Here is a 12,246-nt window from a genome sequence, read left to right on the forward strand (position 1 = left end):
ACAAAATGAATTTATAAAGTTGAGAAAATGCATTTTGTCCACAAAATTACTTTATCTCATTCACAAAATGCATCTTGTATACAAAATTAATTCATATACAGTGGTTGATAAAAAGCATTTTGTGAACGAAATTACTTTCTTCTGTCCATGAAATGCAATGTGCTGATATCAGTACTGCGCAGAAAATGAAACATTCCTTTCGATTTCTGTGCACGAAAGAAAGTGCAGTCTTTATGTTTTTGTTGACAAAATCTAGGAAAATGGAGTTTTTCTGTTTGTAGACAAAGTACAGGAAGACATTGCTTGATTTTGTCATTAAATTGTGCCTTTTGTGGCACAGAATATATTCTGAGCATGAAATTGAGCAGTTAGACTTGGCTCCCCGTAAATTCTGTTCACTATAAGTACTACAGTTCTTTTTATTTTTTATTTTTATCGAAGCAGATCGTTATTCTTGCATCACTAAGCATGACTTCTCTGTAATTGTTTGGTTGTGTATTTAAGAAAACCATCAATTATTTGTATAAAGTTCGAAAGTTTTATAAAGCATTCCAGGCTGTTCATTTGATTGTATATGATTTATAATCAATGCAATTCTTTATTTAACATAGCTCTACTGGGAGAAAATAAACCTCTGCTATTGAAAGAAAAATTTGAAAAGGCAGTTTAACAAATAAAAAACAAATAAAATACTAAGGGTGTTTACAAGATTGGTAACACTTTATAATAACAGTACATGAATTAGCATGTACTAATACGTGAATTAGTAATTTCTTGACTATGAACTAATGATGGGCTAAGACATGTATTAATCAAGAACTAATGAAGAACTAACGTAACTACAACATGAGTCATATGAATTAAGGCATGAATAGCACCACCTTAATTCATGTTAGTTCCTGCATGTTAGTTAATGTATTAATTAACACTTTGCGGTAAACTAAATCAAACATGTTCTAAAAGAAAGATGGCACAATGCAAAATCGTTTACAAATTTGTCACCTGCAGCTGTCACAAACATCAGTGAATGATTTCACCTAACTCATCCAACATACAGCGATGCATTCACTGATGTCTGTGACAGCTGCAGGTGACAAATTTCTAAACGATTTTGCATTGTGCCATCTTTCTTTTAGAACATGTTTGATTTAGTTTACCGCAAAGTGTTAATTAATACATTAACTAACATGCAGGAACTAACATGAATTAAAGCGGTGCTATTCATTCCTTAATTCATATGACTCATGTCGTAGTTACGTTAGTTCTTCATTAGTTCTTGATTAATACATGTCTTAGCCCATCATTAATTCATAGTCAAGAAATTACTAATTCATGTATCAGTACATGCTAATTCATGTACTGTTATTATAAAGTGTTACCACAAGATTTAACCAATACAGGAAACATTATTTATTTTTACATGGCCCACGCAAGTTTTGACAAGTTCCTGTGTGGCCCATTAATTAAAATGAGTTTGTCACCCCTGCTTTGGAGTGACAACCCTGCTGGATACAGAAATGTGCCCAAATCTGCACCTGATTCACACATTAAACTCCAAATGAGGTGATACTATCCACAAAAAAACTAAGACAGCCCCTGATAGCTGGAGTTACCAACCAATAAATATATGAACTTGGGGGAAAAAACAGCAAAGAACGCAACACAAACTTTTAGTCAAAGTTCAATACGGGAATTTAAGGTGTGGTTTTAGTTCTCACTGCTGTTAATCAGTTCCTGCACATTTGACAGCAAGAACATCCCAGCCAAAGATCAGGCCGTCTCACAGTCACAAAAAAACTCCCCTTATTCTTCCTTGAACCAAAAATCCGATACAAACTAACATGGAGCCAAGAGCCTCTGGTCACATGGTGCCATTTTTTTGTACCATTATTGATGAGCTTTCAGATTCCATCTAATTACAGGCTTGAACAGAGACTATCTGTGAGAAGTGTCTGCAGGGATGAAGAGAAATGTGGCAGATAAGGAGAGCCAGGAAGAGAAATGCGATCAGTGATGGCGGTGAAGACTCTCCGTCGCTCAAACCAAAGAGAGTGTCGTTACGGTAGCTATTTACAGGCGGCCGGATTGGCGATTAAACACAGACAATGATTTCAGCTCCACCGAAACAGCCAGCAAGAAAAAAAACCATGCCGATAATAATTATGGATAAAAATGTCAAGTAAGCGAAAAATTTACATGCAAGAAACTCAAAAACACATTACAAATTAATATTGTTAATTTAGGATTAATGTTTATTTATACGAATGGACAAAACAAGAACTGCAAGCAAAATAAATTCTATGTATTCAAACTGGAAAACAGTAATTAAGATCTTAATGAGAAAGAGGAAATGTTTTTTATGCGTAGATGTAATCTAAAAGCTCGGGAAGACGTGTAATATATGCAGAGCATTGAACCGCTGGCCCTTCGCTTTTAATGATGAGTCCTGTTTTTTTGTGTTTTCGGCCTGCTTTCAGGGACGACAAAGCCACGGCATTGTAAGATGCCTCATACGGATTTATTTCAGGTCCTTTACATCAAGATGAAACCTAAGAGGATGAAACAGGAAGAGGAGCTTTCAAATCTACTTTTGAAATTGTTTCTGGGCCTGGAACAATAAGGAAATGCTTCCCATAGAAGTTTCATTGGAAAACATTTTTCTTTCTCTTCAAATTTTCCAAAAAAGGACATAAAAGTAAACAATAAAATTAATACCAAAAGCATGGATTATGGATATTACATAGCAGCCCAAGGAGAGACTGATTTATTTAACAAAGTTCCCCCTACTGGAGAGGAGAAGCCATTATGGGCACGTCCTTGCTGTGTCCAGTGCCGTGGCTGTCCGAGTCCCATCTGGAGAGTCCTGATGACAAACCTCAAATCAGATCATGTGGGTCTAACAGCAGGGATGATGCATGATCCCCAATCTCAGTCCATGGATAACAGTCCTGCGTCTGGCAGGTACTACCTGGTCACAGCTGAACAGTAAAAATTGGGCAAACAGCAACAAAATGAGCGTGCGGTCTAAGGAATAGAAAAAACAGACGCCCAGGAGTCAGTCTGATGGGATGCTAATCTCTTCAGGCAGAAGTGAGGTCACCTTGCCTGAGGACCCCTCTTCTCCATTGTAGTTCATTGGCTGTGGTACATACCCTAACCCTGCAACCCCTTCCTGTCAAACACAAACACACTCAAGCACACTTATTCCTCAAGAGTTAAATTAAAAGGTTATTACTTACTCGCCTCTTCAGAGATCTTACTGTTGGACTCATCACGAGATCTGACCTTTTACTTTTTCCATAATTCAGACCCTGCCTCTTCAAAGGAGCATAAAAAGTGTGTTTCTGTTGCATTGAGGAGGCAAGAATTAGATCATATAATTAAACCATGTGACGCATTCAAGTGGCTTCAAAGCGCGTTACTGTAATCGCAATATAAGTGCTTCTCATCTCATTAATACAATTGAGAAATGGTAAAAAATCTATTTCAGATTACTAATATGCATCACTCTTGCAGATAGGCCCTGTGATAGAGTGGGTCGAGGCTAATGTAGGCCGTTGGCATAAGCTGTGCGTGTGTGTGTACAGTATATATATATATAAATTAAAATTTTGGACAGTATAGCATCTCCAGCATCAGTCTGAAGGACAAACACGGAACTCCTTAGGCACCACAAAGCTTCATTGAAGTTTTCCTTTATGGAGTTCATTATTCCCAAACCGTACACACAGAGACAGACCCCGTCAGTGCAATTAGCTGTACAAAGACCTACTGATGCTCCAGCGGGCCGAGACTGTGCAAGCAGAGAGGCCTGTTTTCATATTGTTAATACTCACTTTTTTGTTTATTAGTAGATTTAATGAGGGGTTGCTTACCGCTTGTATTAACAGGCACACAGCCTAAGGATGGCAGAGAAGAGTCTTGGTGGAATCTATGAGGAATCTATCTCCTTATTAAAGTCATCTGGCTCGGATATAGCCAGAAATAAAAGCCGAAAATCACGTATCTATAATAAGTTGTGTTCAAAATGCCACTTCATAGACATAGATGCCATTATCTCATGTTATTCTTTGAAGTCATTCCTTTTTTAAAAAGATAAGAAGATCTCAAGCACCTGCTCCATGGGAATGATCACAGGACGGCCCGTTCTTCAAGACAGTCGAGCCCATCCAGGCGATTAAGATGCTGGTGTTCTGCAGCTGAGCAGTAGTGACTGCGCCTTCAGGGAAGCGTGGCTCCGCTTTTCTTTACCTGCTTGTCCAGGTGGTGGTAAAGGGGCACTTAGGTTTGTTGGGTGGGCACTAGGGTTCGAATTATGTCAATGGTTTTGATGGGGGTGTGGGAGGGTTTGGGGAATAGCGGTGTTGGGTGGGCCCTGCCCACCCTGTGTCCACCCATAGACATGCCCCCGGTATGAGATTGGATCGTCATGTTATATGAGCTAAGAGAGAACATTCCGGAACTCAGAATGGGGACAGGGCTGTGTCCTGATTGGCCCGTGGTCACACAGATACCCCTTTTCACTCCAACTTTCCAGGCTTTTTGTACCTGTGATTCGCAGCCAGACACCGTATCTTTACTTTAATCTGCATTTTGTGGAATAGCTCAGTGGTCTGAACACAGGCGCTGCTATTCAGCTGATCATTACAGCTGACATTGACTCGACAGTCATTCTCCCACTTTCGTGTGACTCCCTGTGCCACTTGTGCCTCTCAACGTCCTTTTTATCCATAGAGTTACTGAAAGCAAGAGACAAAAAAGGAAACTGCCGACAAAATGTGTGTTTTTGTGTTGCCACGGCGAAAGTGAATTACTCTCTTTACCTCGCTTTTATTAAATGCAGTTTGCATTCATTTAAAAGGTGCATTTAAGGTTGCCATTGAGAAGGTCTAAACACGGAGAGAGAATTAACTGTGTATATTTTATCTCCATACACAAGGCTGATCAGGGAAGGTAACAGAGCCTCGTTTATATATGAAATATAAATGTCTGAGTAGGACACAACTAAATGTTTATTGCTCAGCTTCGATGATCTGTCACTTACCTGCTTTAGCATAACTGAATTGTATTAATGAATGTTTATTTTTCTCTCTCACTGAAAACTTCGCAAAAAATATCACATTTTGCTTATCCCATGTGTTAATATACATATTAAATGCACATAAAAGCTATTATTTTGTCTGCTTATAGGGTACCAACCACCCACTTATCTAAGTGACAGCATAGAATACAATGATCACCTCACAACACCATCAATTTACTGAACGCTGACGGTAAACAACTGCATTAGAAAAAACTAAGCAAAACAAACAATTGCTAAATCTCGACATTAATATTCTTAACTACATAGTGAACATTTCACTCACTTCAGTCACAGCCAGTAAGACACTAGCACATCTGTCCAACACCGGGATTATACTCATGACTGGGAGAATATACACTCTGGAATATATCACTGGTCCTTAGCAAATGATCCTCTGCGTATAACCCTTACCATTTCACAAAATCAGCAGGTATTGCATTTATACAACCAAACAACATAAGTACCTAATGCAAGACTTCCCGGCTAGCATGTTACTCATCATGGCAATGGTTGCAGGTTCGAGCCCCAGTTTCTCCTAACCCCAATGAAGTGTCCTTGAGCAAGACACTGACCCCCCACAGCATTTTACGATTTCCTACTACAAAATGACATCACTGTATTTTTGGGGTTCTAAAAGGGGACATCAACCGCTATAGCCAGAGCATACAAATGCAACTACTGAAGGAGTTCATTATAGGACTCGGTTACACGTGCATAATACCTTATGTTAGCTAGTCAGGTAAGACGCTTAAAACGCAATTTACCTAATGCAGGAGAAGACGTCTCTAAAAGCCCCTCCCCCCTCCCCCAAATTTGCCCACAGTAAAAGCACCTAGTCGGGGACTTTTCTATGGGCACCTCGCTAGTCAGAGAGGACACAGGAAGGTGGCCAGACTGATCGTTATAGCTGTCAGGAAGGCCACAAATGTAGCAGTAAGAAAAGGACTTCGCTGAACTCAACAACCCTTGAAGTAGTTCTGGAGACAAAGGGGGCTCCTGCCTGGTACTACACGGAGATACCTAATAAATGTGTGTGAATAACCTTGTCTCTAATGAGGTGTTATGCTGAGCCGAATGTCCGTCCCAGGAAGCACGGGGTTTGAGACAGAGATTCCCGACAAGGTGCCAGTCCATCATGGGGTCTGCGTTCATGCATATAGATAGTAAAATCCACTCAAAGCAAAGATCAGAAACGCTAACAGTAATGAAATAATGCTATATAATGCTTATATTTATTTACCACACATAAAACAAACAAGTTCATGAGAACTGGAAGTGACCTTCTGTTTCCATTTAACATATTACTGCGGTAAAACAGTCTTGAGACATTAATTGCAGTGAGAATGATCTACTGGTCTTGCCTGGCACTGAGGAAGGTCTGTTGTTTAAGAGCAGTACAGTATGGGACCCCAGCTGTAGCAAAACAGCTCTGTCTGTGTTTGCTTTCACAGGTGAGCTGTAAAGCCGATTTATTGGTAATGCCCCACATTTAGTGAGTGAATCGGACCAAACTTATAGACAAGGCTTTACCTGAATGATTACTATCTGGATTTCCACCTGTGAGGAGCAGGTCTCTTCTATTACCTACGGAAGCACAATAAACTGTTTCCCCAGAGCTTCTTTCCTCCAGAAGCTCAGAAAGCTGTAACACTTGCCCTCTCAATTTTCCTGGTTGTCTTTTTCGCCTGCTTCCCTTTCCGAATTTCTCAACAGAGGACAGACATCCCTGAACATGTGACAGGAAACAGGAAGCTGAAGGATATCAGGATGACAGGCTTTTCTACAGTGGGGTTCAGCATGGCCACTTTTTGGTGGCGTTCCTTTACACTCTATCTCCTTCACGAGGGGCCAGCAGGATTCATGATGGGAGCTTGGCAATCGCAGTCCACTCTGGTCACTTCTGCTCCAGCTTGGCCTACACCATTCCGCTCAGCCATGCCATTTCTAAGTGAGCTCTTGCCACCCTGCAGTGAAGCAGTTTCTGATGTTTCTGGAACATTCTGCAAACCATCAAGCGCGCTGTGCCTGGGTACTGCCCATGGCATGGTCGCCAGCCAAATACCTGCCGTAATATAAACGGATGACACTTCCGCCAAAAATTAAAGTGTTATTAAATAGCTATTACCTCCAGCAGACAGGCCCCTTTCCTCAGCATGCCTCTCCCCATCCCCTGCCAAGGTGCAGCATCTCTTGATTTACCCAAAAGCCCTCCGAGGGCCCTGCTTCCAGACCGTGCTGCGTCCAACGGATGGTACCAAATCCCTGCCACAGTCTGCCACAGAGACTGGGGAGGAGGATTCCGATAGCGGGGGATTGGGGAGGGGGCGGCGATTGAGTCCTACCTCCATGCCATCAAAAGGGATGGCAGGACTTGCCGGCACTTGTCTGCTGTTTGGCGACTAGTTGCTATCGAGTTCGAGACGAACAGAATTTTTACAGCATGAAGGCATGAGAAATGGTTAATATTTAACAATCCCACCCTCCCCCAAAAATACCCCTCTCCCCATATTCCACTGCCAAACATTCCAGTTCACATCAGAGACAAATTATAATTTGCATCATATTTTCAAGGGTAGAAACGAATCCCATTTAACTCCATATTTAAGTCCATTATTACATTTGGTTATGAGAGGAATTCCGTTTACGCATCATACTCGCCAGCGGCATGTCATTAAATCTCAAGCTGGATTGTCTACAGACTGCCTTCCAAACCCATGCCATTTAACAAGGCGTCTGCCTCACAGCTCCCAAGCTGATTATGCTCACCATCGCCTCCACCTTCAGCCGTGTCCACGTGCCATGGGAGGTCTATCACCAGCCGGGAGAGGACTGAGGCAATCCCACGGGATCCCAAGCCAGAGATCTGTAGCAGAGTCTGTACAGGAGTTCTCCAGCTGCGAAAACCAATGACACATAGTGCAAAGTAATAGTGTAAACTAAATCTCCTTCATAGTGAGCATAGAGCTTTTATGATATGCTGTGCTTGAGAATCCGGAAGGTTGCTGGATCAAATCCCAGGGTCGGCACAGTGACATCACCATGGCTCTTATTCCCCTATTGCTCAATGGACTGGCTGGTCCTGGTTTCTCGATTGCATGTTGCTTTGGATAAAAGCATTTACTAAATAAATCATTCTTATCTTTAAATATTCATTTAGTTCTGCATTATCCCAATATTCTATTTTTCAGAATATTATATTTGTGTTCTGTGTACTTCTTTCATTTGTTTGCACTACATTTCCCTGCTTGCACCCTGTGTCTTTGCACTTTGTTTGTTTAGGTATGTTTCTCTGTGCTCTACTTTCCCACTGCGGTCCGAAGCAGAACTTCCTCCTGCGGCCAATATAGTGCATCTTAGTTTTAATTGTAAATGTACAATGAGCGTACAAATGTATATGGTTGCATTCTGTCCATTTGTGACAGTGCTGCATAACAGGGTGCTTAAGGTCTCACTAACTGTGGCTCAATGTTGAGAGAAAATGTCGATGTAAATTGGGACAGGACTCTTACTGTGAAAGACTTCTAAGAGAAATGTGACGTCATGTTGGACTCCAGCAAGGAAAGTCATCCAGGAACTCACACCAGCCTTAAGGTCTGTCTCCCACGTTACCAGAATGGCCGGGATGAAAATGAAGATGCAGTGTTGTTCGACAGTCCATGACACGTCACGCAGAAAATAAGGCAACAAACATTGACAGCCCATGGCGACGTGTGCAGGCCGCCCAGAGCGGGCAATATCCAAGACAGGCTCCCCGGTGTCACTGGTCCTGGAGGAGGTGGGCGGACTGCAGAGCTTCACTTCTGGCTCTACTGCACATGCTTTGAATTTATGTCATTTCCCCCCCTAAAAACGAGCCTGAAGAAGACACCATAACGAGACATGGAAAGTTCAAGAATGGATGCAAAGCCTGGTTATGTAAAGCCTGGCTGCTGGTAGAACATCATACCACAGTGAGGCGATTGGATGACAGAAGGATGTCGCTACACACACTACAAACATACATATACCTGCATGCATGCGTGCACACACACACACTCTGACTATGATATGTACCCAGTAGGATATTAATATATCATTCCTGCACATTTGATTTAAAAACAGTATTTTTTCATACATTTGAAATGCATGTCCCACTGGCACCCATTTTTAGAGTATAGTTCACAGATAGATCTATGTAAATCTCAATTAAATTGCTGTTTTTCTTCCCTGTCGCTGCTGATTAGACAGAAATGTATTATCTCAGAGATGAGCTGGAGTTCTTGCGTTTGCGAATTCTTGTTGTTTTTATGTAAAATGACCTGACGTTTCTGGAAGATGGGGTCCGGAATTCATAAATGATTCATTTTGGCTCGATTCACCGTGTTTATTTAACTGAGACGCCGTTTGTACACTGTTGACCGGCATGAAAATTACACGCAGATTTCGGGTGTGACTCGGCACGAACGAGGCGGTCCTGCCCACACGCCACGTTGGCAGATGGGATGAAAACCTCCCTCGTACATTAGTCTCAGTCGGGCCTGACCGGTTATTGTAATGTTAGTACGAGGATCTAAAGTCATAGGGACTTTGGGATAAGCGCTGCTAGGTAATGGCAGAGCTGTGGAACTTAACGTCTTTATTTTTTATCACGAAAAAAAAAAATTACGGGATCAGACTGGTTCAGGAAAATGTGAAAAAGTGATAGAAATTAGGCACCGTCATTAAATACGACATGAAGCACGATGCTGCACTTGCGCAAATGTGTGAGGTACAAATAGGGCAGGTGGGATGGATCCGGTCAGAAGAGAGCTATCGCCTGGTATAGTGAGATAACGAGATAACGGCTGGTACAGCAGTGCAGGGACGTCTGAGCAGACACACAGACCAGAGCTCGGCGTGCGTGTTCAGAAACACTCTGTATAGCAGCACAGAGATGCCTAAGCAGACACTCAAACCGGAGCTTGACATACCGGTTTAAAGACCTCCTGTTAGAGAACACCCAGTATAGCCGTGCGGGGACGGCCGAGTGGATGGACATATCGGAGCTCAGCATACAACCTTAGAGGGCGTACAGCTGAGCAGACATACAGGCAGTATGATTGTTCCTCCCTCTCTGAAGGAGTGCATTCTCGCACCATCTCTCGCCTCCCCTTCTGTGCTCTCACCCAGCTCTGCCCCCTGGGGGCCACACTGTATACTACGGCTAGCAGACACACATACACACACTTTCTTCACATCTGTATCCATCGCCTCTCGAATTTTCTGTCCATCATATACAGACTTATAATCCTTTTGCGCAAAAAAAAAACACAAACCACCCTATTAACTTGAATAATGGTCAGGAACTTTATTGACCATGTTGGCTTGAATATAACACAGGTTTTTTTTTCTCTAAATACATGGGAAACAGTGGTGTCATCTATTATTCAGGATCTAGTCAAAAAAGGTAAAAGATGGAGCCAAATACAATATTTTGCAACGAGTGTTTTCAATTACCGTAATTTAGATTTGCCGTAAGATTTCTTGTGTGAGCATGAGAGTCTGAAAGACTACGCTACATGCGTGAGAGTTGGAAGCCCTGGTAATGACTATCTTTATGGTATGCTTTGCTTGTGGTTAATTTTTAAGGTGTGGTTCCTGGTTAACTTGTTATATGTTCTCGTCAAATGATTTTCTTTCTTTAAATAGGTAAAGTTTGGTATTCCAAAAACAGTGGGCAAGAAGTGGGAGGGATTTCTTATATCCATGCCAATACGGTATTATAGAAATAACAGACCTTTATCTGAGGAAGGCTGTCATAGAGGCAGACCTTTATTTATAATTTTCTCTGTTATTGCAGTACACTGCTAATATACATTCTATATGTGAATGAATCATACACACCAATCTGTGAGTTTGAACCCTGTAAAACATATTGGGAACAATTATTGGAAATTCGCTTAAAATATACGGTATAACAGTAGATTACAGTGATGCAAGGCCATCAAAATCATGATGAGAATGAGGCTGATGATAAATATGAAGAGGGATATGTAAATTATGTCACTAACTTGGTATTGGATCTTGCTGCATTCCTGATCAGCCCACAGAACCTCCCGGTCTGTGGCTATCTGTGATCTCAGGCAGGTTCCTTTTTATTTATTTTTTTTAACGGTTGTTTGTAAGGGAGAACATTTTTCTGAATGTACAGCCCTCGGGGTGCAGTGACACAGTCATTCACGACATGGGCTCAGAACTGAGCGCAATAACCTCTCTGAGCATGTCATAGCTGCTGTGCAGCTGGGCTGCAGGTTACCGTGGGGACAACTGCATATCCAAGGTCCTATGGTGACCTTGAGCAGCTCAAACCTCCATTCCTTCAGTTAGCGTCCAACTACATAAATAAACAGAAGTGTAAATCTCAAAATCGTTCTGGGTAAAAGCCTCTATCAGGCAAAACTTAATGTAAACAATCTGAAAAAAACATCACCAGGAATCAGACATCTTCAGAGCAAATTAACTTGACTACAAAGCTACTTTCTAATGTCTCCAGCATGGCAGGAGAGCTTGGAAGAAGATGGATGGATGAGTGGATGAGTAGATGGCTGGGCGGACAGAGAGAAATTCCAGTCATTTAGACAGTAAAAGACATTTACATATTAAATTGAACAGATAGGTACAATAAAACAACAACAAATGTAATACACACTTTAAAATAACCGTATACTTTATAAGAAGGATGGGCCAATCCCCATTTGCTGTTCTGATCCGATTTCGAAACACAACCTTCGATACCAGTACAGATTCCGGTACAAGAACTAAAACCAAAACCAAGTCACGACCAAGTACTAGGATGTACCTAAGTGAATTTGCAGAGCCCAGGGTCATCACAAGAACCTATACTTTGGTACCAAGTCAATGCCAAAATTCTGAAAACAAGATGGTGCTCATTTTGCTACAGTACAGAAAAACACCAAACGGCATGTAAACACATGCGCAGCTGCAGGACCAGCTCCGCCTCCACTTGTTGAAAAGAAAGAGATGCGTATGGAAGTTCTTTGTATAGTACCTTTACGTGTTTCATCATGAGGGAGTAATAATAGATTCACGACAGATTTGCCAATATGCAAAAGATGCCATCATACATTTCAGACCGAAGGAGGAAACTTTTCCAATTTAACAAAGCACCTCAAATTTATGCATCC

This window comes from Brienomyrus brachyistius, chromosome 4 (assembly GCF_023856365.1).
Source record: "Brienomyrus brachyistius isolate T26 chromosome 4, BBRACH_0.4, whole genome shotgun sequence".
NCBI classification, from domain to species: domain Eukaryota; kingdom Metazoa; phylum Chordata; class Actinopteri; order Osteoglossiformes; family Mormyridae; genus Brienomyrus; species Brienomyrus brachyistius.